General features: G+C 41.3%; 1 protein-coding gene across 1 annotated transcript in view; it reads left to right on the top strand.

The window, feature by feature from the left end:
- Positions 1-5,283, top strand: part of LOC124605391 (cyclin-dependent-like kinase 5) — a 36,281-nt gene extending 30,998 nt beyond the window's left edge. The window contains exon 8 of the mRNA XM_047137033.1: positions 2,446-5,283. The gene's annotated coding sequence lies outside the window, so the exon portion shown is untranslated. The remainder of the gene's footprint in view (positions 1-2,445) is intronic.
- Positions 5,284-24,971: the final 19,688 nt, after the last annotated feature.

The raw sequence follows: 24,971 nt of genomic DNA, 5'->3' as shown, positions 1-24,971 counted from the left end.
GGTAACAGGAATAAAATTTTATGGAATAATTTTGGTGCATTCTGTGTCTAATCTGTTAAGGTGCCTAAAATGTTGTACCATTTATTCAAAACAAACTTTGTAGCGGTAATCAAACAATGGAAAATCCAGGATTAGGATGGAATTAACAATATTATGAAGAGGATAGTTCTATTCACTGTATAGCAGGGATGCTGAGTCGCAAATAGGTACAACAAAAAGACTGTCGGAAAGTGAGCGATCAGCCAAAAAGGCCTTTATCCAACAGGCGCGCTTGCTCGCGCACTCTCTCTCTCTCTCTCTCTCTCTCTCTCTCTCTCTCTCTCTCTCTCCCCCCCCCCCCCCTCTCTCTCTCTCTCTCTCTCTCTCTCACACACACACACACACACACACACACACACACACACACACACACACAAAAACTGTGGCTCCAGCTGCCAGAGACTGTGGTCAAGTGTGTGTGAGTTGCGTTTACGTGTGTGTGTGTGTGTGTGTGTGTGTGTGTGTGTGTGTGTGTGTGTGTGTGTTTTGTCGATGTTCAACAAAGGCCTTGTTGGCTGAAAGCTCACTTTCCGACAGCCCTTTTCATTGTCCCTATCTGCCACTCAGCATCCTCTGCTATATGGTGAGTAGCAACTATTATTTTCATAATATTGTTACAGTCCATCCTGGATTTTCCACTGTTAAAAGTAGGGTGAATTAGAATGTCAGTGGTGTTTGTTGTAGGATTCTGGTGTGAGTCATTTCTGAGATATTGTAATTTGAAAAGACCCCACACTGACACTTGTACAATAGCTGTGGTAGCACGCACTAAAGAACAACACCACTGCATACGTGGGTCATGTGGGTTCTGACCAGTGACAAGACAACTGAACATCACAGGTTGTGTTGAAAATGATCACCGGTATCAGCAATACATGATTTTGTCTGGTATGGAACATCAGCTGCACATATGCTAGCATTTCAACAGAGATGTTCGAGCAGGCTGCAGTAATAAATTGTTCATATCATCGAATGCAGTTGGTATGTCCTTGTAGACAGTGTCTTTTGGCTTTCTCCACAGAAAAAAGTCTGCATGCATCAAATCCTGGGAAGGGGACAGCCAAGATATAAGTCCCCTGTGTCGAGTCGAATGATTTGGGAGCAATTCGTGAAGATTTGTCCACTATGGGCTGGACAGCTATAATTTTGGTACCAGAGGCTGCTCCTAGTCTGCAGAAAAACATTTACTGGCATCTGTGGAAGATGGTCTGTTAGAAGGCTGCGATGCATGTTCGTTTTCAGTGTTGTGTCTATGAAAAATGAGCCTATTAGCTGATGGTTCAGTATTCCACACCACATGTTTACACTCCATGGATGCTGACATTCCATGTGACAAAGCCAACAGGGATTGTCAACAGACCAATAGTGCGTGTATCGGCTGTTTATCTGACCATGATTGGTAAATGTGGCTTCATCATTAAACAAGTAGATGATACATAAGTATAATGTCTTAAAGCTCATGTACACAATTTAACACAGTTGTTGTAATTGTTTCCGTGCTGCTGTTGATGGAGAGAGGTGTGATAGGGATGGAACCTATGTCACTGGAGAACGTGAAAGATGCTTGCCTGACTCATGCCACTTCCTTGTGTGATTGTGCATGAGCTAACGTGCGCAGCAGAAAGGACATTTTATTTCCCCCACTTCTGTGGTCACTTATTTCCTTCTGTTACATTGTCTAGGTGTTACACTACCACTTTCACGTGACTGGTTGAAGAGGTTGATAAATAATTGCCAAGATGATTGATGCCTGTTGGGGTATCTTGCCTCGTACATCATACAAGAACGAACTACATTCTTCCTGCACTCTCCATATGCCATGAGCATGTCAGCTTTTTGTGCACTGGTAAATCATATCACCCGTGGAGATGTTGCACAACACGATATCTCGTAAATAAGTCACACTAGAATCCTCCAACAAACGCAACTGACATTTTAATTTACTCTACTTTTACTTTGTTAATATCAATAGGCATTGTTCCACTTAAAAAAGTGTAAGTTTGCTCATAAAATACACCAAGTATTACTACAATGTGTTGATGGGCTTCAATATGAGTCCCTGACTACCAAATCATTCTGTGAAAACCGGACACCAGTAGCACTCTACATTTCTGCAATATTTGTAGTGCAAGTTTTATGTGATCCACCCTTTTTATAACCAAATTAGTATTCATGTACAGAGTGTATATATAATTAACTACTTTGCAACAATGTTATATAGATGAGATCCCTGTCTGTTATGCAGACTAAATTATGCCATACCACTTGTGAAGACAGTTATTAGCAGATAAAGAAATGCCAAGATAGTGTCTACAGGTTTGGTTTTCTCTGACATTTTACTGCTCTGTTTGTGTGATCTAATTGAAATAATTAAATTTCCACTTTCATTGTTTTTATTTTTTGCAGTTGTTGTGCTTTGCAGAACATCTCTGCCATCAACAGAAGTTATACCTATGAGAGATGCTGCTGAATGGATGGTATATTTTATTCACAATGATGCTTGTGATGCATATGCTTGAGATCCTGATGTTTGGTACTGAACATTCCTAAGCAATATGTGTACTGTGCTTTGTCCATAGTTTCTTAAGTGGAAAGTATTTGATGTGGAATTGGATAATCACAAAGTGAACTACACATATTATATAAATACCAAAGATGAATATTTTCTTTTTGAGTGTATTACTTAAGTGTCTTTTTATGTAAGTGAGCCCCTTATTGTTGTGAGAAGAATATAATGAAAAATATTAGTTTTTGGATGGATGAGTCATTAAGAAATTGACTGAAATCTAATTGGGTTGTGTAAAATGTTGAATGTGCCCATATTCTGGTAATGACATTGCTTGAAAATATTTTTACAATGTGAGCCCCTAAAACAGTATTTGAAATGTTTGAATGGACTGTGCTGTAGTGTAGTTTAAAAAGGTTTGCGGTCGTTACTTTTTGTCATACCTTGATTTTAATCAGATCCTTTTTGTGTGGTTCATTACAGAAGTAAGTGTTTCTGTTAATATTTGTTTGTTTAGAAAGTGTATTTCACATAGCAGTTAGTTTAATAATTCTTGCTTCATTAAAGAGCTCAGTTAATTCAGTATCTAAATTCTACTGTAACTGAAATTTAAACAGAGAAAATTTAACACGTTACTACCTATCTTCACTGCTTTCTATTGTTTTAGAGTGTATTGCACCTGAATTGTCATTTTGAAACAACTCTAGTCTTGATATCAAAATCTAGCAGATAAGATAACTTCACTGGTCAAACATATTAGTCTCTTTCATCAAGCTAGGATATGCCATGTTCCTGTTCCTTTGTAACAAGTGCAGTTTGCTGTGATGTTGATTGGACAAGGCTGTGGATGTAGGTAACACCATTGTCCAATCACTACACCCATTAAACACCACATGGCAGTCAGATTAAAAAACTTTTTCATCCCTAATACTTTAAGCACTGTTCCAAATACCAATAGATATATTTAATGTGGTCTCTATTAGGGGACTTTTCAATCATTCCCAGATGCATAATTGGCTCTGGACATTCATTTTACAGTGCAACCTTTGAAGACAGTGCTGCTTAAGCTGCAATTTCAGACAGGCGAATGACAAAACATGGTTGTCATGCATGTTGTCGCTGTTGCTCTTCACAGTACCTGTCAACTGAAATGAATGATCCGTTTCCTTAAAATTAAAACAGAACAACAGATATCCATCACTAGCCTGCACAACTCTTTTTCAGGCCATTGTCCCAGAAGACTTTCTGTGCTACCCAATGAACATGGGGCTACATATGATTTACAAAGGTTGAAAGGGGGTTAGTTTGACTGAAGAACATGTTTACTGTGCTCTACTGCATCCAAATCTTTCGACCTACTGTATGCAGGCAGTTCTGTGAGCACAAGTGTGTGTTTCTTGCATGCACCTGTGTTATAAATTTACAAGTGACTGAATTCCTGGCAGTATTCATTTTGAGACGTGCAGGAATGACGTTGTCATTAGCTATGAGCTGAGAGTCATGCTATCAGTCTCAGTCTATGTTGATCAGCATTTGGTCACAATTCTGACTTGGTGAATCCAGACAGTGCTATCTGCTGAGACATAGTCAGTGTAATCCACCACATCTTTCACAGCATGACTTTTGGTACACCTAAAGGCTGTGTCACAGTTTTTACTCTCCATCACATTGTGTCTTGCACCTCTTTGTTATATCTGACTAGCCGGCCGAAGTGGCCGTGCGGTTACAGGCGCTGCAGTCTGGAACTGCAAGACCGCTACGGTCGCAGGTTCGAATCCTGCCTCAGGCATGGATGTTTGTGATGTCCTTAGGTTAGTTAGGTTTAACTAGTTCTAAGTTCTAGGGGACTAATGACCTCAGCAGTTGAGTCCCATAGTGCTCAGAGCCATTTGAATTTTTTTTATATCTGACTAATGACAGAAATAATTCAGTGGACTGCTTCAAACACACTGTAAACACTAGCCACATTCGCCAGTAGTTTACCCTACACTCCACATAATACCATGCTATGAGCAGTTCCTTGACGGAATTATTAAGTTTGATACACATGATGACTAACCTTTGTCTGCTGAACTTAAGTTATATTTATTCTAAATAGGGCAGAAAATGCAACTGGCATTTTTGTAAAGTATATTTAAGTCTATATCCAATTTTATGGATGCAGTAACACTTTATACAATAGGTAAATAATTTATATTTGTACTTTGTCTGTAAGACTTCTGTAATAGTCATTATGCTAGACATTCGTATTTGCTCTGCTGTAAAATCTGTCCATCAATGTAAAATATCTGTATTAGTCTGAAAATTTTAAGGTCAACATGGTTTGTGAAGAAAGGGACCGAATCATTTTAACGATCACGTGACACTAATAAACATCATCATGTGTGTACAGTATGTTGACATATGACTAGTAAATAGAGCACTCTATCATTATATTTAAGAAACAATGTTAGATGGGAGTAAAGTGACAGTGGTCCAAATTTTTGCTGTTTTATTGCTTATTCTCAGAGTGCTGCTCTTACTATTTTGAATATTATATGCTATGCCTGTTTTTTGTGACATTACAGTTTGTAGAAGATCAACAAAGCAACAATATTGAATCTACCTTCTTTGCTCTACATTTTGTTTTATTACACATTGTAACCAAAGATAAAATTTCATTACTATTCTGTTTCATTGCTTAACACAATAAAAAAACTGGAAGATAGTTAAACCTCTTTATCTGTGGCTGTGTAATGAGGTAGTTAGGCTTTTTCCTTACAATTGAAGTAGTTTGTCCCTGTGGCAAGTTGTATACCGTATTATTTGCCCTGAGCAAAATGACATGCTGGTTAATGCAGTGTTCAAATCCCTGTCCAGGCACGCAGATTTAGGTTTCTTGTTCTTGTCCTGAATTGGTTATGGTGAATTCCAGAATGACTCTTTTTAAAAAGAATGCAGCTAATGTTCTTTCTCATCTCTGCCTATTCTCAGAATGAGCTTGTGTGTAATGACATTGTCATTTACGTGGCAGTGAAATGCTAATCTTCCGTCCGTTTTTGTATTTTTAGGTGTTCTGTATGAATGAATTATTTTGTTTAACAGAGTTTAGCAACTGTAACTGAAATAAAGATTTCAGTTTCTATTGAATGTGTTAAATTTCTGCTGCTTCAAGAAATTAATGCAGAGTAAGTCAAGAAAAAAAATTGGTGACTAACCAGAAATATTGTGTCTTACAGATGAGATCACTGACATTGAAATGGCAAATAAAAACAGAGAACTGAGGAACAGATAACAGTTTGTAACTCCAAATATTTAGATTCTTTCTCTTGAAGTGTGGATTGAGAATAATTCTACCTATAGTATGCCCTGTCAAGTAGTTGGTAACAAATTTTTAATCAGAACAGGTTTCAGTGATATACATTTTATTTACCATGTAGTTTGGTGTTTATTACAGTTCTCCTAAATTGTTAAAGGCACATAGTAGGAACGTCAGAGCTACAGTACATCCTTCCTGATCCTCATCCAGTTGGAAGAGTATGTTTGACAAGGGAGCAGCTTTTCACCCTTTAGTGATAGTCTGAGAGAGTGGGGAGTAAGGTGACTACTCAGTCTAAATGGAAAAACCTATTTTTATTTGCAGAGGAGGAGGACAAATATATAAAGAACAGAGACATTTTAAAATAACTGAAGACAACAAAAATAATCAGTGTTTGAAAATATACTGTAAGTAGCACTTTGCTACTCCCATGGTTGTCGGAATTTTGTAATAGTGCCTGGCAGGCAGTATTACAACCTCCTCTCCTTCTCTCTCTGTCCATCTCGTCCTTTCCCCTCCCTCTGTCCATCTTCTCCTTCCCCCTTCCTATGTCATTACCTCCCCCCCCCCCCCCTGACCGTTACCTCTTCCCCCCTCTCTCCCACTTTAAGCTTTTGTTCTTGTTGTTGCAGAGAAAACCTTCATTTAGAATTAAAGTCATTTAAAATGAATCAGTGAATGTTTTGAGATCATTGGTATGCAAGGTATAGAGAGACCTCTCCAACTGCTGGTTCTGTGAGGATAGGAGCTTCAGTGACAGTATTTCACATAATTTTAATCTGCAGAGGTGGGAGGTGTGGATTATAGAGTTTCAGATATTAAGATTCTGTATTAGGATTCTAATCATAAGGCGATAAACCAAATGTCAAAATTTCTTGTGTTCTTTTGACACTGTGCCTGAGAAAGAAAACAAAATACCAAATTTTTGTGTGGACAATAATTGTTTAAAATTATATGTATACATAAAGAATATATATGTGAGAAACAATTTGACTAATGTTTAAATGCCCTGTGATCATAGTTAAAACTGATACCGAAAAAGAAAACAAAACTGCACAGTTTCACAGCACAGCATACACAGCATTTTCTTTCTCTCAGTCAGTTTCAATGGAAAACTTGTACATTGTTGCTCAAAAAAATATAGCCTATGCCCGTTGAAATGTATGTTAGAGTTGTTGTTGTGGTCTTCAGTCCTGAGACTGGTTTGATGCAGCTCTCCATGCTACTCTATCCTGTGCAAGCTTTTTCATCTCCCAGTACCTACTGCAACCTACAGCCTTTTGAATCTGCTTAGTGTATTCATCTCTTGGTCTCCCTCTACGATTTTTACCCTCCACGCTGCCCTCCAATACTAAATTGGTGATCCCTTGATGCCTCAGAACATGTCCTACCAACCAATCCCTTCTTCTGGTCAAGCTGTGCCACAAACTTCTCTTCTCCCCAATCCTATTCAATACTTCCTCATTAGTTATGTGATCTACCCATCTAATCTTCAGCATTCTTCTGTAGCACAACATTTTGAAAGCTTCTATTCTCTTCTTGTCCAAACTATTTACCGTCCATGTTTCACTTCCATACAAGGCTACACTCCATACAAATACTTTCAGAAATGACTTCCTGACACTTAAATCTATACCCGATGTTAACAAATTTCTCTTCTTCAGAAACGATTTCCTTGCCATTGCCAGTCTACATTTTATATCCTCTCTACTTCAACCATCATCAGTTATTTTGCTCCCCAAATAGCAAAACTCTTTTACTACTTTTAAGTGTCATATTTCGTAATCTAATTCCCTCAGCATCACCCGACTTAATTCGACTGCATTCCATTATCCTCGTTTTGCTTTTGTTGATATTCATCTTATATCCTCCCTTCAAGACACTGTCCATTCCATTCAACTGCTCTTCCAAGTCCTTTGCTGTCTCTGACAGAATTACAATGTCATCGGCGAACCTCAAAGTTTTTACTTCTTCTCCAAGGATTTTAATTCCTACTCCAAATTTTTCTTTTGTTTCCTTTACTGCTTGCTCAATATACAGATTGAATAACATCGGGGAGAGGCTACAACCCTGTTTTACTCCCTTCCCAACCACTGCTTCCCTTTCATGTCCCTCAACTCTTATAACTGCCATCTGGTTTCTGTACAAATTGTAAATAGTCTTTCGCTCCCTGTATTTTACCCCTGCCACCTTTAGAATTTGAAAGAGAGTATTCCAGTCAACATTGTCAAAAGCTTTCTCTAAGTCTACAAATGCTAGAAACATAGGTTTGCCTTTCCTTAATCTTTCTTCTAAGATAAGTCGTAAGGTCAGTATTGCCTCACTTGTTCCAGTATTTCTATGGAATCCAAACTGATCTTCCCCGAGGTCGGCTTCTACTAGTTTTTCCATTCGTCTGTAAAGAATGCGTGTTAGTATTTTGCAGCTGTGGCTTATTAAACTGATTGTTCGGTAATTTTCACATCTGTCAACACCTGCTTTCTTTGGGATTGGAATTATTATATTCTTCTTGAAGTCTGAGGGTATTTCACCTGTTTCATACATCTTGCTCACCAGATGGTAGAGTTTTGTCAGGACTGGCTCTCCCAAGGCCGTCAGTAGTTCCAATGGAATGTTGTCTACTCCGGGGGCCTTGTTTCGACTCAGGTCTTTCAGTGCTCTGTCAAACTCTTCACACAGTATCGTATCTCCTATTTCATCTTCATCTACGTCCTCTTCCATTTCCATAATATTGTCCTCAAGTACATCGCCCTTGTATAGACCCTCTATATACTCCTTCCACCTTTCTGCTTTCCCTTCTTTGCTTAGAACTGGGTTTCCATCTGAGCTCTTGATATTCATACTAGTGGTTCTCTTATCTCCAAAGGTTTCTTTAATTATCCTGTAGGCAGTATCAATCTTACCCCTAGTGAGATAAGCCTCTACATCCTTACATTTGTCCTCTAGCCATCCCTGCTTAGCCATTTTGCACTTCCTGTTGATCTCATTTTTGAGACGTTTGTATTCCTTTTTGCCTGCTTCATTTACTGCATTTTTATATTTTCTCCCTTCATCAATTAAAGTCAGTATTTCTTCTGTTACCCAAGGATTTCTACTAGCCCTCGTCTTTTTACCTACTTGATCCTCGGCTGCCTTCACTACTTCATCCCCCAAAGCTACCCATTCTTCTTCTACTGTATTTCTTTCCCCCATTCCTGTCAATTGTTCGCTTATGCTCTCCCTGAAACTCTGTATAACCTCTGGTGTAGTCAGTTTATCCAGGTCCCATCTCCTAAAATTCCCACCTTTTTGCAGTTTCTTCAGTTTTAATCTACAGTTCATAACCAATAGATTGTGGTCAGAGTCCACATCTGCCCCTGGAAATGTCTTACAATTTAAAACCTGGTTCCTAAATCTGTCCTACCATTATATAATATATCTGAAACCTGTCAGTAACTCCAGGGTTCTTCCATGTATACAACCTTCTTTCATGATTCTTGAACCAAGTGTTAGCTATGATTAAGTTGTGCTCTGTGCAAAATCCTACCAAGTGGCTTCCTCTTTCATTTCTTAGCCCCAATCCATATTCGCCTACTACGATTCCTTCTCTCCCTTTTCCTACTACCGAATTCCAGTCACCCATGACTATTAAATTTTCGTCTCCCTTCACTATCTGAATAATTTCTTTTATCTCATCATACATTTCTTCAATTTCTTCGTCATCTGCAGAGCTAGTTGGCATATAAACTTGTACTACTGTAGTAGGCGTGGGCTTTGTGTCTATCTTGGCCACAATAATGCATTCACTATGCTGTTTGTAGTAGCTTACCCGCACTCCTATTTTCCTATTCATTATTAAAGCTACTCCTGTATTACCCCTATTTGATTTTGTATTTATGATCCTGTATTCGCCTAACCAAAAGTCTTGTTGCTCCTGCCACTGAACTTCACTAATTCCCACTGTATCTAACTGTAACCTATCCATTTCTCTTTTGAAATTCTCTAACCTACGTGCCTGATTAAGTGATCTGACATTCCACGCTCCGATCCGTAGAGCGCCAGTTTTCTTTCTTCTGATAACGACATCCTCTTGAGTAGTCCCCGCCCGGAGATCCGAATGGAGGACTATTTTACCTTCGGAATATTTTACCCATGAAGACGCCATCATCATTTTACCATACAGTAAAGCTGCATGCCCTCGGGAAAAATTACAGCTGTAGTTTCCCCTTGCTTTCAGCCGATCGCAGTACCAGCACAGCAAGGCCGTTTTGGTTAGTGTTACAAGGCCAGATCAGTCAGTCATCCAGACTGTTGCCCCTGCAACTACTGAAAAGGCTGCTACCCCTCTTCAGGAACCACGCATTTGTATGGCCTCTCAACAGATACCCCTCTGTTGTGGTTGCACCTACGGTACGGCTATCTGTATCGCTGAGGCACGCAAGCCTCCCCACCAACAGCAAGGTCCATGGTTCACGGGGGGTGGGTTTGTTAGAGTAACAAGTAAAATTTTTAAAATAATTGAAAAGCCACGATCACTTCAGTTGTTTATTAGATGACTGGTTTCAGCTCTCTGAAGGTGCCATCATCAGATCTGGAAGGTATAACATAACAGGTTTGAGGGAATGCTTACATGAGTTAACTATATACATTAAAATTATTACAGAACCACATACCTGAAATGTGGATTGACATTTATAAAACCATATGGACATCATGGCATATGAGGCAGACCATCTGTTATACCTTCACAGATCTGATGATGGCACATTCAGAGTTCTGAAACTGGTCATCTAATAAACAACTGAAGCAATCGTGGCTTTTCAATTATTTTAAAAACAGAGTGTTCACTGTAAAAGTTTTTACGTCAGTTGGTCAAGAAATGTTTTAGATTTTTGGAAACATTTCCCTTTTGTATTTTACATATATTTTTATATTAAAAATATATAGCCTATGTCTGTCCAAATGTTTATTGAAGTATTGTGTGAAAATTTGAGTGAAATTGGTGTAGATCATTTCGAGAATTTTGACAACAATGTTGAAAAACATCTTGTCTTTTGCCTTTACAAATGTCTGCTTGTGTCTGTGTATGTGCGGATGGATATGTGTGTGTGTGCGAGTGTATACCTGTCCCTTTTTCCCCCTAAGGTAAGTGTTTCCGCTCCCGGGATTGGAATGACTCCTTACCCTCTCCCTTAAAACCCACATCCTTTCGTCTTTCCTTCTCCTTCCCTCTTTCCTGACGAAGCAACCGTTGGTTGCGAAAGCTTGAATTTTGTGTGTTTGTTTGTGTTTGTTTGTGTGTCTATCGACCTGCCAGCATTTTCGTTTGGTAAGTCACATCATCTTTGTTTTTAGATATATTTTTCCCACGTGGAATGTTTCCCTCTATTATATTAATAATAAAAATGGGTAGATAAAAATAAAATCTACTCACCAAGTGGCAACAGGGGAACACATATACACAAAAGGATTTAACTTTTACAAGCTTTCGGAGCCAGTGGCTCTTTCTTCTGATAGCAAAGTTGACAGGGAAGGAAGAGGGGTGAAGGAAAAGGACTGGATCGGTTTACGGAAAGGGGTCCAGTTCAGGAAAATCACGCAGAACCTCTGGTCAGGGGAGACTTACTGGACGGGATGAAAAGGAAAGACTCATTACACTATATTATTAATAATTGATTATTTTCATTGTTTTCTGTATTATAGTGTTATAGATTGGACAGATAAAAAATCTGTTCACCAAATTGTGGCAGGAGAAAACATATATAAAAGATTTGGAAATGCACAAGCTCTCAGAGCCAGTGGATCCTTTTTCTGGCAGAAGGGTGTAAGAGATAGGAAGAGGTGTAGAAGAAATGGACTGGTGAGGGTTACGAACTGGATGGAGTTACGGAAAATTTGCCCAGAACTTGCTGGATAGGATGAGGAGGGAGGACTATAATTGGTGTCTGCACTGGATGATACTTGAAAACCCGAGAACTTAATGGTGGAAGCTAGGGCGATAAACAAGACAGAGATTACTGACAAAACATTGTGCAAGAGTCAATAAGAGCAAAAAGCAAAGTACATTGTACTTGGTATGTACGGGGTGTTCATTTTAAGTGAAGACATTGAAATATTTGAAAACTCTACATTGGACCAAAAAAAGTTATAATTCCAAATTGTTTGTCTCAGATGGGACATCCAACGATACCACATGTGCCTCGCCACCCCATCCCGTGCGTGGCAACTTTGAAATGTTTAATGGGAACCCCCATTTTTTATAGCAGATTACAATTCTACAGCAAAATCTACATACGTTTTGTCTTAAGCATTTTCTTTGTTTCACTACAGATGGTGCTGTAATTACTGTATTTACTCGAATATAAGCCACACTCGAATCTAAGCCGCACCTGAAAAATGAGACTCAAAATCAAGGAAAAAAAATTTTCCTGAATCTAAGCCGCACCTGAAATTTGAGACTCTAAATTCAAGGGGAGAGAAAAGTTTTAGGCCGCATCTCCAAATCGAAACAAAGTTGGTCCATTGTAATATGAGAGACAATTTAGGTCGAATGAATGATGATACAGCTACAGTAGTTTGGTTCGAGTCGTAACCTTAGCAGTTAAGCTTTACCAGGTAGCCATTGCTATGTGTCAGGCGCTCCGTCCGTATTTATATGGGTACCCTTCCTTTTTCACGTGCTTCGTCTGGTTTGAATTGATTGCTTATTTTTCTTCGATCTGATAAGCGCCGTTTTCTTTGTTATAGGTGTTTACGTCACTCTAAGCTGAAATGCATTACTGTACTGCGTCACGCATTGTTTGTCGCATTCTGACTGTGCATGTTTACCGCCTGTCACCGTTCGCGGCATGGGTTGCTTTTGTGCGCACAACTGCGGCTTACAATTTAAAAAAAAAAAAAAAAGAGAGGAATCGTCTCATTAGCGAAACAATGGCAAGAGACTGCTATTTGTTGTTACTTACACTGCTGCTTTCTTTGATAATGATCAACAAGAACCAAATACACTGCGTATGATAGAAGATGTTCTGAACGAGAGTTTAGCGAAAATTTTTCTCTGTTTGAAAATCTTTGCAGGCACCTCTTTAGTACATTACATTATGAACAGAAATTAGAGTCATCTTAGATTTAAAAATCTAGTCAATTGCTGTGCTTCATTTATGACAGTATCACTATTAGGCATAAGAATAATACGAATATAAACATGACATGATATGTATATTCTTCCGCGTTTGCTGTTGTCTCGTTCTAGTTTCGTAGTTTATTAGGCTGACACGATTTAAATGAGATAGCAGCAAACACGAAACAATACATGGCAAAATGTTTATATTCGTATTATTCTTATGGTGAAGAGAATACTGCATGTGATTCACAATTCACAGAAGTTCCTATTTATTTATTTTATTTCAGAACGTAGAGTTGGCCATATTGAGAAACAACCCAAACAGTCTTGCCAATCGGATTTTCGTAGTACATTGAAATGCTGCTACATTCGAAGATGAACGATACGGAATTTGTATTTACTTCGTTGGATAATGTATGAAAATGCAGTGGTCGAAACTCGGGGCGGAGAACAAAAACTCGTATTCTACCTTTTTCTTAAATTTATTTACTGACGCAGAGGATTTGGTGCCAGTATTTATCTTTGTGCCTACAAAGCATGCCTGTGTAGCGCTACATATATTCGACAGCAGAAGTTAGTTGTGGCGGCACCCACCAACATTTTTCAGAACTTGCGCTTGCCTTGCACTCGATTCTAAGCCGCAGGCAGTTTTTTGGATTACAAAAACCGGAAAAAAAGTGCGGCTTAGATTTGAGTAAATACGGTAAAGGGATAGGAATGGGTACACAACCGTAATTTGTGTCATGCTACTCAGTGGCCCGTGAATATCCCATGGCACAGGGGGACCCCACCTCTGTGCTGTGAGTGTAGATCAGGCCAGTATTTTGTAACTGGTAATTGGAAACCCCATTCACAACATTGTATCCCTCTGACATAATGAACAGGCACTACTCGATGGGTCACCATGGCTATGTAGCAAACTATGACGTACCATAACAGGCAGCACACTGCGACCAGAGCTCATATATCGTGCAGATGAGAACAGATAGCGGCTCCGAACATTACAATACTTGTGCAGTGTTTATTGCCTGTGCACCTGCCTATCATTTGGAAAATAGTCGTGGAAGTGGACGATGAATGTTGCAACCACAGAAGCAAAAAATTTAAATGATCCTGTTTTATGGAGAACATAGGAGAAATGTGGAGGCCGCTGTTGTCTTGTATGCTGAGCATTTTCCAGAGGAAGCTCACTCTCGTTTGTTCTTTTATGTGGCTTTGAACACCATATGTCTGATGACAGTGTACAGACCGGCAAAAGGAGACGAAGCAAACATGTTACAGGAAAAGCCAATGAAACAGCTATATAGCTGCAGTGCATCACAACCCATGGATAAGCACCCAGCAAGTACACCGTGATTCTGGTGTGTCTGTAGGTAGTATTGTCACAATACTGCATCATCATAAGTATCATGCCTACCATGTGTCACTGCATCAAGAACTTTATGGCACTGATTTCCATAACCTGGTAGTGTTTTGTGAATGGGTGAATGGGCATGTCCAGAAACGCAGAAGACCCCCCATGTTTTGTGCCGAGGTACTATTTCAGATGAGCCTACCTACATTCGCATGTAGGCATTAACTGGCACAACATATATTACTGGAGTGCAGACAATCCTCAATGATTGTGGCATGTTGACATCAACATACTTGGTTGGTTAACATATGGTGTAGCATCATGGGAAACAAACTAATTGGTCCGTATTTTATTGAAAGCACATTGGATGGACACAAATATCGAACATTTATGGAACAGGAACTACTGATACTACTGCAGGTTGTTGCTCTGAATGTTTGAAAATGTATGTAGTTCCAGCAAGACAGTTGCCCAGCACATTAAGCAGTTGAAGCACAAGAGGTATTAGACTGTGTTTACACTGCTCGGTGGATCGGCAGAGGTGGCCCTATTCATTGGTCTGCTAGGTTGCCAGATTTGACTGTGCTGGATTTCTTTCTGTGGGGGTATTCAAAGGATAAGGTGTATAGCAAAGCCATCAAGCTGTGAATACATGGTCGACCGCATTAGAAATGCCTGTGTTCATATTCCCACAGATATGCTTCTGTCTTGTGTATGGTCCTACCCTCACAGCATGGAGATGGGGTCCGTCGCACCATTGGAAATTCATGGGCCATTTAGTAGCATGTTGTAAATTACAATTGAGCAACCATTTCTTTTCCTCCAATTACAGCACCATCTGCGGTGAAATGAAAAGCATGCTTCAGACAAAATGCAACGTGCAATAATAATAAGGGGGTTCCCACTGAAGATTTCAAAGTCCCCTCCCAGTCAGCAGTTTCTTTATTTGAATTGTGGTAGACTATTTAATGCAGTCTCAGGTGTTAGATGTATGTGTCAGAACCTTGGTATGGTCTTAATCGATCCCATGTAATTCCAATAAGCAATGTTCTGTAACTGGCGATTTATTAGGCTGCTGGAATCTGATGTGGCATTGGTGTTCTTGGCAACGATCTTGGACAGTGCACACCATCTGAGCTATCTGTGCCTTGCTACATAGACAGTGTACTTGATCAACCCCAGATTTACATAGACCGAGGTCGTCTTTGACACTATCAAGCAGGACTCATATTTTAGCAGGTGAGTGGAAGACTGTCTGCTGTTGGTGTTTTTTGGAAAATTTGTCATGTCTTTCTGGATAATGCACCACAAAAAGGAATAAATCCGGTGGTCACATCTTTCCTGTAGCTTTATGTGATGTGATTCTTCAGATGTATGTGTAACAACATGAAAAGACGTGACATGCTGGGCTGCTGGAAGAGATTTTTCTGAGTCCATTTGCATTCCATATGAGATTCTGTGAAGAATGTGTAATGGTAAACTCTGCCAAGGTAATGCCTCAAATCAACTCAATGACAGCTAGAAGAATTGAGAAACGTGTCCTAGCTATGAACATGTTGTGTGAAATTGTCTTTTAAACGGATAATGGTAAATCATTTACAGATATTACAATTCTTTCAAACTGTAAAAATGTTAACACATACTTTGTTACACCCAACACTTAGGTGTGCTAAATAATTGATTATAATTATTTCCTTTTATTGAACTTATGTTATCATGCAGATACATTATTGCACACCAAAGCAAAAACAATATATGAACATGACCTCTTTTGGTCTTGTGGGTTGAAAGTTGGACAACAATAGGGTAAGATCATAACTAATAAAACTTCTAATAACTGCAGGAAAGGACACAATTCTTCTATAAATAAGACAGTTTCAATGGTAATAAATAACATTTTGTATTCTAAAAACGATTTAGATAACTTAACAGCTATTACTCTTATTACATATCTATTAACATGGAACGTAAGAAGAGTGTGTTGTGCTAGGTCAGTGGTACTACTTGGAAAGGTAAGATGTCTTCTCTTTTATCAGACAAATTAAAATTAACAGAGTATATATTACCTTCTTTAATCATTTTTCTACACAGATAATAGATTGTACATTATTGTCTTTATCCATTTTCACTTGATGCACTAGACATGAAAAACTGTAAATGTTTTTCACGTATTATAGAAAAAATTAAGTCATTTTTTTTTCAAGTATATTCACAGGGAGAAATATGCCAGGAGATGGCACAAGTGATAACAGTCTGATGCTCCCTGCAAGACTATCATCAATCTTACAGTGTACAGCTAGATGAGAACGCAGCTGGGTGAGGATGCACTTTCATGTCTTAAGTAAGGACTCAATTTTGTGCCCACTCCTAAATCCACACCTGTCAAGGATATCATAAGTTTATTAGAACAGCTGTATGACTTCCTCCTGAAGCAGCTGAAGAAGTATGTTGTGAAACCTGTCGTGCTCTCATCCGAACAAGACCTTTGACACCGAACGTCTCTAGCAAGGAGAGGGCAGCCATTCGTGAACTGAGAGAAGATCCAGATACTGTGATCGCGCCAGCTGATGTTGCAGCTATTGTCCTATCTCACCAGGAACATATTGAAAATGTGGGGCCAACTGAAGAAAGTGCATACTGGAAAACTGAGACTGATTGTACCAAGAGGCTGGAAAGGAGGACTATGGTGCTTCTCAGAGAATCTGATTGGCCAGTCAAAGTTGTTACAAAGCTATGACATATAGCACTGGTTCCACTGAGACTTAATGGACTGCCAGAAGTTCACGAAGATAGCTTGGATATATGTCCTATTGTTTGCAACACAGGTGACTCTATGTGCTCACTCACTAAATACCCAATGAATTTACTAAATCCTAACATCAGGAAGTGTTCACATCACGTCGCAACTTCATGGATTTTGTTGGATACCATAATGACTTTACGCCTTAGGATACTGACATCCTTGTCAGCTCTGAAGTTCTCTCTTTTTATGGGAATGCCTTTATGGAAATCCTTAGAACTTACTGGCCAGAAATTTGACATAGAGATGACCGACCTGTTCAGGCATATCTTGATGTTGATATATTTTCTTCTTCACTAACATGTATATGGAACATTTTGAGTAGGAACCCTGGAATCAACCCAGTGGAAACCTACCTGTTTCCTTGGGTATGTAGACAACACCTTCATCATATGGCCACATGCAAAAGAAGCAAATGACTTGCTCATACAGCTCAGTTCCATACAACAGAATATCAGTTTTACCATGGAAGTTGAAATGGATATAGTGCTCCCCTTTTTGGACATTGTAAGGGAAAGAAGAGCCAATAGCGCGCTGGGCTGCAGGATTTTCCAGAAGATGACGCACAGGTGCAGGCAAGTGCCACCACATAGCACAGAGGAATGGGGCGTTCAAAACGTTGGTACATGTGGCTCACACCCTCTCTGAATGGAACTCTCAACCAAGAAAAATAATATCCAAGGGCGATAGAATGATGTTCCGGAAGAATGGCTACAGGGCAAATTCGGAGAGCCCTATGCCCTACACACAGTGTATAACCAGCGGAAACAGAAGAGGAACCTCAGGAGGCTGCAATCATTTTGTTTATTCCTTTTTGTGGTGTGTTACTGGCAAAGACTATGAATTTTCCAGTAACAACTGTTGATAGGACGGGAAGAGGATGAACATTAGGAAATAATCACTTGCTTTCTCTCATGACACTGAATTCTGTTGCCTGTCTGTTCCATTCAAACGTCCTTAGTTTTCTTTGATCCAACATGCATACATTATCTGTCAACATCGCAGACTTGCCTGGTCCCCTTTTTCTTCCTTGTTTATTTTTTTTTAAATATAAATCTCAAACAAAACTCATTCACACCATTTTAACATGAACCTTTATGTCTTAATCGTACATTATCATTACTTGTTGTATGTGTATACTGTAGATTACTGTACAATATTCTGATTTGTCTCCGAATGTTGTACATCTTGTTCCACTTTACATTGTCAAATCTTGTCCCTGTATCTACAAAGGCTGTGAAGATATCCTTTTTTTACTCCTCCCATTATGAACAGAACAGTCAGAAATACTTTCCTGCTAGCTTTACCTACCTTCTAGCCAAATTGACCTTTGTCTTCAGTTGCCTTTTGTTTCTTCTGTATATTATTTTGTTAATATTTTTGAGATGACTCACTGAATATTCATACTTCACCTGGAATTTGAAGAGTACCCTATGCATGTTGTCACTCCTTGACTGGTTTGTACAGTCTCCACTTCTAGTTTAGTCAATGAACAAAAATGGGGGAATGTCATGTCATCTCACATTTTTGCACAGTGCTAGGATGGGCTGTCATGAACTGCATACTAAACCTGCGGACTGGTGGGGTGTGAGCGTTGGGTTTAAAGGTCACTTTTTGTGTTTTTCACAAATAACTTGAAAACTGTGGTTTCTAGTGAAAATGTTTCTCAGTACAATATTAAACTACATTAAACTTCCTACAAATAGAGTCCTATTCATTTTTTCTCTGTGACTAATAGTTTTCATTTTCAGGGATGGAAACTTCACAGATTATTAAAAATATTGCTCTAACGGTATAAAACTAATTTTCATCTTCCAGTGAAGTAGATTAAAAACAAATATTAAATATGTGTACAAAAATTTAAGTGCAGGGTGTTAAGGGGTAAATTGCGTTCCAACGTTGTAACAGGGAGATGTGTGGTGTAGAAGCATGAGTGAAGACAGGTCCCCGGTCCACCCCTCTAAGTCACAAGAAGAGACTACAAGATGTTTCACAGAGTTATACGGACCCTCCACAGTGTGACTTACGAGTCACTGGCAACATAATGCACATACATGATCAGGGAGAGCTTATTTTGCACAAAATGCATTAATACCACCTGGAATGCAGATATGAGTTACTGATAACACTTAACACAGGTAATGTATTTATACAGAATTCCAGCTTGTGGAGCATTTAGAGGACAAGTTTGGGGAGGTGGAGTGCTTGTCCAAAATGTGGTCGGGGTCGGTCTTGATCAAAACGGCATCCTCTGCCCAGTCACGGGCACTACTTGCCTGTGACAAGCTGGGGGATGTTTCTGTTTCCATCACGCCCCAAAGAGCTTAAATATGGTCCAGGGTATCATATTTCACACGGACTCTTTTTTGCAGTCTGACGCTAACTTAGAGTCCGGCACGACCACCGGGGTCCGATGGATAATCAGGTTGTCACCGATACCTTCATCTTGGCCTTTGAGGGTGACACATTACCCGAGAAGGTCAAGGTGATGGTCTACTGCTGTGACATAAAGCCCTATATCCCTCCCCATTGTGGTGCTTTAAGTGCTGGAAGATTAGCCATGTCTTTCCGCTGTACTTTCAATGTCACCTGTCAGGATTGTGGATGTCCCATACATCCTAATACTCTCTGTGCCCCACCTCCTATCTGTGTCAACTGCGGAGAGCACCATTCGCCTTGCTTCGACAGACTGCAGGATTCTCCAGAAAGAAAGAAAAATAATGGCATACAAGACCCTGGACCGACTGACATACACAGAGGCTAAGAGAAAATATGAGAGGCTACATGCTCTGCATATGACGTCAACCTACACCGCCACTATGACAACAGTTGTTCCATACCACCACTTACAGTTGGCTCTCAGAGCCATCAGTCTCTACCTGCCCCCTTGATGGTGGGGGCACTTCCCTCCCTGTTGCTCCTGCACAACCTACTTCAGGAGCAACACACCCCCAACCATCGGGGATGTCAGTCCCCATTTCTCAACCGGAGAAGCGTAAGTCTTCTTCAGATCCTCTCGCCAGGAAGGGATCCCTTGGGTCACTCCCTTCCCAGGTTCCTACCAATGGCAAAGCTGACACCCGCCAGTGGCTGAAGCAACTACAGGTAGCTGGTCGTAGGGCTTCACGGCCCTCCTCAGTCCCTGAGACTGAATCAGTGAAGCTCTCCCAACCAGACAAACCTAAGGAGCAGTGAGAGAAACCTGAAAAGAAAAAGACCTCCAAGAACCAAGGCACTGCGGTGGCACCCACACCACCACTGCCTACAAGCTCTGTGTCTGAGGATGAGGTGGAGATTCTGGCGTCCGCTGAGGACCTAGATCTTGCTGGGCCCTCAGACACAATGGATGTTGATCGCACAGGTACTCATCTGGTGGGAGCAGGTGACCCTGAGGCGTAAACTTCCTCATTGAGTGTTTCATGCCTGCCCAGTCTCACAATCATGTAATCCTCCAGTGGAATTGCGGCAGTTTTTTCCACCACCTGGTTGAGCTACGGCAACTATTATGATTTACACCTGCTTTCTGCATTGCCCTCCAGGAAACCTGGTTCCCGGCAGTGCTGACCCCTGCCCTTTGCTGCCATAAGTGATATTACAGGAACCATAGCAGCTATAATTGAGTGTCTGGTGGAGTTTGTGTCTATGTCCTGAACTCAGTATGCAGTGAACCTGTGCGCCTTCAAACCCGTCTTGAAGCTGTGGCCATCAGGATAAGGAGGATGCAGGAAATAACTGTCTGCATTGTATATCTTCCTCCAGATGGTGCAGTACCCTTGAACATGTCGAGTGCACTGAGCAATCAACTCCCTAAACCTTTCCTACCTTTGGAAGAGTTTAATGCACATAACTCCTTGTGGGGTGGCACCATGCTTACTGGCTGAGGTAGGGAGGTTGAAAATTTACTTTCACAACTCGACCTCTGCTTCTTAAATACAGGTGCCCCACACATTTCAGCGTGGCACATTGCACATATTAGGCCATTGATCTGTCGGTTTGCAGTCCTGGCCTTCTCCCATCTATTCACTGGAGAGCGATGACAACCTGTGTGGTAGTGACCACTTCCCCATCTTCCTGTCACTCCCCCAGCATCATGCCCATGGATGCCTACCCAGGTGGGCTTTAAACAAGGCACACTGGGAAGCTCTCACCTCTGCTGTCACCACTGTATCTCCCCCACAAGGTGCCATGGATGATGTTGTTGAGCAGATCACTACAACAATTGTTTCTGCGGCAGAAAGTGTGATCCCTTGTTCTTTAGGGTGCTCCCGGTGAAAGAAAGTCCCTTGGTGGTCACCGGAAGTTGCTGAGGCAATTAAAGAGCATCGGTGAGCTCTACAGCAACATAAGCGGCACCCTTCCCTATAGCACCTAATAGCCTTTAAGTGGCTCCGTGCCCACGTTTGCCAGCTTATAAAATGACCATTGGATGCTATACGCCATCTTCCCAAGTTTGGACAAAGATGAGAGATCTTTTTGGGTACCAGACCCCAACAGGAGTCCCAGGCATTAACATCAATGGTGTGTTATTTACCAACGGAAACGTGATTGGCTGGCACTTTGCTGAGCACTATGCTTGAGCCTCTGCATTGGAGAACTTCCCCCCAGCCTTTTGCACCCTCAAACGGAAGATGGAAAGTAAAGTCCACTCATTCACTACACACCACAGTGAACCCTATAACACCCCATTTACAGAGTGGGAGCTCCTTAGTGCCCTTGCACATTGCCCTGACACAGGTCCTGGGCCGGATTGAATATACAGTCAGATGATTAAACAACTCTCGTCTGACTACAAGTGACATCTTGTCATCTTCGACCGGATCTGGTGTGATGGCTTCTTTCCATTGCAATGGTGGGAGAGCACCATCATTCCGGTGCTCAAACCTGGTCAAACCCTGCTTGATGTGGATAGCTACTGGCCCATCAGCCTCACCAATTTTCTTTGTAAGCTGCTGGAACGTATGGTGTGTCAGCAGTTGGGTTGGGTCCTAGAGTCACGTGGCCTACTGGCTCCATGTCAGGGTGGCTTGCACCAGGGTCGCTCTACCACTGATTATCTTGTGGCCCTTGAGTCTGCCATCTGAACAGCCTTTTCCTGATGAAAACATCTGGTTGCCATCTTTTTTTACTTATGTAAAGCATACCACACGACCTAACAACATCATATCCTTGCCGCATTCTATGAGTGGGGTCTCTGGGGCCCGCTCTCGACTTTTATCCACTATGAGGGTGCCTCCCATAGTTCCCCCCGTATTCAGGAGAATGGCATTCCACAGGGCTCCGTATTAAGTGTCTCTCCATTGGCTGTTAATGGTCTAGCAACAGCTGTAGGGCCGTCAGTCACACATTCTCCGTATGTGGATGACCTACATTTTGTACTGCTCCTCCAGTACTGGTGTTGCTGAGTGGCACCTATAGGGAGCCATTCACAAGGCGCAGTCATTGGCTCCTCTAACCCACATCTTCCAGTTTTCAGCCACAAAGTCGTGTGTCGTGCATTTCTGTCGGCAATGCACCATTTATCCAGAACCAGAATTTTACCTTAATGACGATCCACTCACTGTAGTGGAGATTTATCGATTCTTAGGACTGGTTTTTGATGCATGGTTGACTTGGCTACCTCACCTTCATCAGCTTATGCGGAAGTGCTGGCAGCACCTCAATGCCCTCTGCTATTTATTTATTTGTGTCAGAAGTACCAGGACACAGACTGTGCTGTTTTAAAAAGATACGTATTTGTATACATGAGTAATTCAGAGACATATAAACAAAATAAAATGAACATACAGGAAAAAAAGAGTAAGAAATCAATATTTACATAATACACACAATAGTAAGAAATAAATATTTGCGTAATACGCACAGGAGTAAGAAATCAATTTGTACATAATAAACACATTTACACTAGTTGTGTCCAGTATTTGGCAACATTGACTGCACTGCTATAAGCCATGGCCAGTTCCAGCCCTCCGCTGCCTGAGCAACACCAACTGGGGTGCAGATCACTCTATGCTGCTGCAGCTCTACAGAGCTCTTGTTCAATCCCGCCTTGACATGGGAGTCTGGTTTACAGTTCGGCGACGCCCTCAGCGTTGCATTTACTCAACACAATGTACCACTGTGGCGTTCACCTAGCGATGGGAGATTTTAGAATGAGTTCAGTGGCCAGTGTCCTTGTGGAGACGGGAGTCCCACCATTGAAGGGTAGGCATGCACAACTGCTCGCCAGTTACATTGCACACGTTCGTAGTTCTCCTGCACATCCGAATTACATTCTCTTTTTTCCCAACCACGGCGGTTCATCTCCCGCATTGGCGGCTCAGATCAGGGCTTACGATTGCAGTTTGCATCCGGTCCCTTCTGTCTGAACTGGAGTCCTTTCCATTACCACCTGTCCACGGGGTCCATTCATGTACACCTCCATGTTGTACACTTAAGCCTCAGATTATTCTAGACCTTAGGACTCTGTTAACCCTGGCACTGTCCGCTATCAGTTCCTCTCGATTCTCAACATGTACCGGGGCCGTGAAGTGGTTTACACCGATGGCTCGATGGCTGATGGTCACATACGCTTTGCGTATGTTCATGGAGGACAATTGAGCAGCACTCCTTGCCAGATGACTGCAGTGTTTTCACTGCTGAGCTCGCATCCATATCTCGTTCTCTTGAGTACATCCGCTCATGCCCTGACGAGTCATTTCTCCTGTGTACTGACTCCTTGAGCAGCCTACAAGCTATCAACCAGTGCTGCCCTCACCATTCTTTGGTAGCGTCCATTCAGGAGTCCATCTATGCCCTGGAATGGTCCCATCGTTCAGTAGTGGTGTTTGTGTAGACTGCAGGACATGTCGGAATCCCAGGCAATGAACTTGCCACAGGCTGGTCAAACAGGCTATGCGGAAATTGCTTCTGGAGATGGACATCTCCGAAACTGACTTGCGTTCTGTCTTACGTCGCGCCGATCGGTGTGGCCGAGCGGTTCTAGACGCTTCAGTCTGGAACTGCGCGACCGCTACAGTCGCAGGTTCAAATCCTGCCTGGGGCATGGATGTGTGTGATGTCCTTAGGTTAGTTAGCTTTAAGTAGTTCTAAGTTCTAGGGGACTGATAACCTCAGATGTTAAGTCCCATATTGCTCAGAGCCATTTGTCTTACGTCGCAGGGTTTTTCGGCTTTGGGAGACGGAATGGCATAACAGTACACACAACAAACTGCATATCATTAAGGAGACTATGAATGTGTTGAAATCTTCCATGCGGTCCTCTCACAGGGAATCAGTTGTGTCCTCTGCCAGCTCCGCATTGGCAATACGTGAGTAACGCATGGTTACCTCCTCTGTCGCGGGGACCCACCTCGGTGTCGTCCATCTCTTGCTGGGCTGCCCACTTTAAGCCACTCTGTGGTTGACTTTTAACTTTCCCAGCACCCAACCTTCGGTGTTGGGCAACAATACCTCAACAGCAGTTTTAGTTTTATATTTTATTTGTGAGAGTGGGTTCTATCATTTGATCTAAGTTTTAGCACATGTCCTTTGTCCCTCTGTGCCCTCCATCCTAGTGCTTTTAGGTTGGAGGATTTAATGCGTTGCGGAGTGGTTGGCTTCTCATGGTCATCCAGCTATGGTAATGTGCCCTCTTGCTTTGATGTCTTCTACATATTTCTTCCGTCTCTCTGGGGTTTTCTTGTCCGATTTTGCCCATTTTAGTGTTTGTTGCCCTTCTGTCATTCTTGTGGTTTTCTCCTTTCTTCCAGCTGTGTTTTGTATCTCAATTATATTCTTCACACCCTTGTGGATTTATTTTAATCAGAGTGAGGGACCGATGACCTAGCAGTTTGGTCTACCCCCCCTCCCCCCTTTAAACCAACCCAGAGGATTCAA

The sequence above is a fragment of the Schistocerca americana genome, chromosome 3 (genome assembly GCF_021461395.2).
Source record: "Schistocerca americana isolate TAMUIC-IGC-003095 chromosome 3, iqSchAmer2.1, whole genome shotgun sequence".
NCBI classification, from domain to species: domain Eukaryota; kingdom Metazoa; phylum Arthropoda; class Insecta; order Orthoptera; family Acrididae; genus Schistocerca; species Schistocerca americana.
The sequence above is the reverse complement of the archived record's forward strand: the minus strand, read 5'-3'. Positions and strand labels throughout refer to the sequence as shown.